Source organism: Habropoda laboriosa, unplaced genomic scaffold (genome assembly GCF_001263275.1).
Source record: "Habropoda laboriosa isolate 0110345459 unplaced genomic scaffold, ASM126327v1 scaffold84, whole genome shotgun sequence".
Taxonomy (NCBI): domain Eukaryota; kingdom Metazoa; phylum Arthropoda; class Insecta; order Hymenoptera; family Apidae; genus Habropoda; species Habropoda laboriosa.
In genome coordinates, this window is record NW_017100202.1 from 963560 (window position 1) to 967152 (window position 3593).

A 3593-nucleotide genomic window follows, 5' to 3' on the forward strand; every position below is an offset into this window, starting at 1 on the left:
ACGGTTTGGAAACATCGACAAACTGACCTTCGACATTCGTTCGCTCGTGCCCGGTCTACGTTCCGCACGCGGAACGATTGTGTAATTCGCCACGGGCGACGAGCCGCTGCGTTTCTTCGGGGAACGTTGTAAAATTCGTTGTTTAAATAGTAACGGAACACCCAACTGACCCTTGTCTTCGAGAACAAGAGAAATGAGCACCTACGCGTTGCGAAGAAATTTTGCAAGATTTGGAGATTTTCGAGTTAAATCGAAGCTTCGTGTAACCACATTTCGCGAAAGTTGATCTTTGACGATGTTTGCGTTTTAGATAACGATAAGAGTATGGTGAAAATATATTTGAGATGCTACCGTTGGAATTTCGGTTATTTCGCGGAGGTGATAAGAAATCTCGGGTTTGGAATTTGAGTGTTACGTGTTGCGATCAGATTGCAATTCGGAATTTGTCAGATATGTGGAATTTTATTCTGAACTTTTAATTTTAGCATTGTTTAAAATTTCAGAACTGTAGAAATTAACCCTTTCACTGCTATTGGAGTCTGAAAATGTTTGGAAATTTTGCTTGCACCGTGCTGTTCGCGCCTTTTGACGCATTAATTTTCGTCCTTTACGCACTTCGATCTCATTTTGTCGTGACACTCCTTACGTATTAGAATCTGTCACAGCGAAAGGGTTAAATAACCCTACCTGAATTCTCAGTATTTTTAATTTAATAATTACCATATTTCACTTCTTTACCAATTCTCTTCTCCACGCTTCAAATTCCGTCTCTCCCGTTCAATAAAACAGAATCGCAAAAAATACTCTGGAAACTGGTGATATATCGGAACCAAAGCAGCTAGCGCAAAAATTCCACGGTTTCTGGTTATCATCGACGTACAATTGCGCGAGAAATCGACCGGGCGAAGAACAATAAACCTCTCGAATTTCATTCTTCGTGCTAGCGATACATCTTTGCGCAGCTTTTCACAGCCAAATCGAGGCGGTGTGGTGTGGTTCTCGTCGATCGAACGAGTCCTCCGGCTGCTGGATCGCGCGTGGAAGCAAAATGAGTATCGCCGATTGTCGCGACGATTTTAGAAGGCTAGGCGGTTCTCGTGTAAGTGTACAAGGCGCGCGTGCACGAAAACAAGGGTTGTCCACGGCTAAACTTGGCCGAGCAAGCCGCACGTAGGAGTGTTGTAGGTGATTTGTACCGGCGAACTCGAGAAAAGGAGGGCGGCCGTCGGTTAGAAAGGAAGAAACAACATCCGTGGGACGTTGAATAGGGCGAGATCGCTGGAAGAGAACGATGAAAGCTTGGAATGGGCCAAGAATGAATCGAGAGTGGACCGTTTTCTGTTTCGGCAATCGGAGAGTTTAGAGTACTGTTGATATTTTGTCGTTAAATTGAGATTGTTTGGTTTTGGGAGTTCGTTTTTATGGAACTCCTGTTTTGGTGGATTAAGGTTTTCTTGAAAAAGTGAAATGGTTGTGTTGTAATTTTGAGAAGTTGGGAAAGAGAATCTAGTATTTTAAGGAATTGAAGAAAAGTTGGAAATTTTTATGTAGGATTTTATTGCTTGATTTTAGGAGTTCGTTTTTGTGGAACTCCTGTTTTGGTGGATTAAGGTTTTCTTGAAAAAGTGAAATGGTTGTGTTGAAATTTTGAGAAGTTGGGAAAGAGAATCTAGTATTTTAGGGAATTGAAGAAAAGGTGGAAATTTTTATGTAGGATTTTATTGCTTGATTTAGGAGTTTGTTTTTGTGTAACTCCTGTTTTGGTGGATTAAGGTTTTCTTTAAAAAGTGAAATGATTGTGTTGTAATTTAGAGAAGTTGGGAAAGAGAATTCGAGTTTCAGTATTTTGGGGAATTGAAAGAAACTTGGAAATTTTTATGCAGGATTTGAAGTTGGTAAACTGGATTGGTGATTCAATTAAATATTGAAAATTTACGTTTCCGTGATTGCAGTGTAGATAATTATAAAAGAGTAGGACACATTACTTTCCCACTGTGTTTCCAGTTATCACTTAAGCCTCCGTAACTGGATTTTTCTTTACTCGTAACAGTACAAATTACTGTTGATTATAATACTCATTTTAGTGGAACAATACATTCGCAACATCGTTGTGATTACAGTACAATGGTACACTGATAGAATATAATACTACAAACTAAACATAACGAGACACACAATACAGAGAGAGATATAATTTTCGAATCACACTGCATTATGGAGGATTAACCGCTTCCTCAATTGTGTCGGTGATTACGAAATTGGTGTAAGACGAAATTTGAAAAAAAAAAATTGAATTTGTCACTTATCGTGTGTTGTATCAATTTTTTTCGTGAAAAAGGTTTACACTGGAATTTATTCCGTTAGGTAGTGAAAAAATACTTTTTAATATACTGAAAGAAAAAATAATTACAATTAGGTATACTTATCCCTATCCGAATTTACACCAGAATTATAATTGATTTCTTTTCAGGCTCACTTACATATTAGAAAACATGTTATGTCGTCAAGACGTTCTTATTCGTACTCTTTATCAGTGACCACTGTTGTTATCACACCTGATTCACCTTGCAATCATTTTTCTTCTCTCTTGTAACTATCCGTGTACGTTGTATTTTGTATACAAACGTGACCAAACCCATGGAAACAGATAATGAGAGAAAAGAAGAAGAAATAGCCAGGAAATGGAGGCAAACAGAAGCCGCTCGTCTAGTCTTCGTTGAAATCAGAATTGCCCCAGATTCGTGCAGCGACGTTGTGTCGTCGTGTCGCGCGTAAAAAAGTACACACGCCAACGCTGTTGAGATGAAACGAGAGAGAGAGCGTTCTCGCCTGGTATCGTGGGAAGGAGATCGAGCGGGAAAATTAAATAAAAAAGAAAAGAGGAAAAAAGGAAGGACGAAAAGTAAAGTGAGGCGGAGATGGAAGAACGAGACAGCGTGAAGAGGAGAGAAGGAGAGACAGAGAGAGATTGTCAGAGCGAAGGAGGGAAGAATCGAGAGAAAGAGAGCGTCGGAGAAAAAGAGAGACAAGTGAGAGAGAGAAATATCGAGAGAATGGAGCTTCAAAGAGCGGGAGAGAGGGAGAGACATAAGTATCGAGAGAAAGAGAGCGTTAGAGAGAGAAGATCATCACAGAGAGAAAAAGAGAGAAATGTCGAGAGAATACGAGCTTCAAAGGGAGCGAGAGACAAAAGTATCGAGAGAAAGAGAGCGTCAGAGAGAGAGAGAAATATCGAGAGAATGGAGCTTCAAAGAGCGGGAGAGAGGGAGAGACATAAGTATCGAGAGAAAGAGAGCGTTAGAGAGAGAAGATCATCACAGAGAGAAAAAGAGAGAAATGTCGAGAGAATACGAGCTTCAAAGGGAGCGAGAGACAAAAGTATCGAGAGAAAGAGAGCGTCAGAGAGAGAGAGAAATATCGAGAGGAGAGCGTCAGAGGGAGAGAGAGAAGTGTTCAGAGAAAGGGAGAGAAGGAGAGAAGTATCCAGAAAGAGAGCGTTAGAGAGAGACAGGTACCGAGAGAAAAAGATCGTCAGAGAGGGAGAAAGAGAGCTTCAAAGAGCGGCAGGGAGGGAGAGACAAATGTATCGAGAG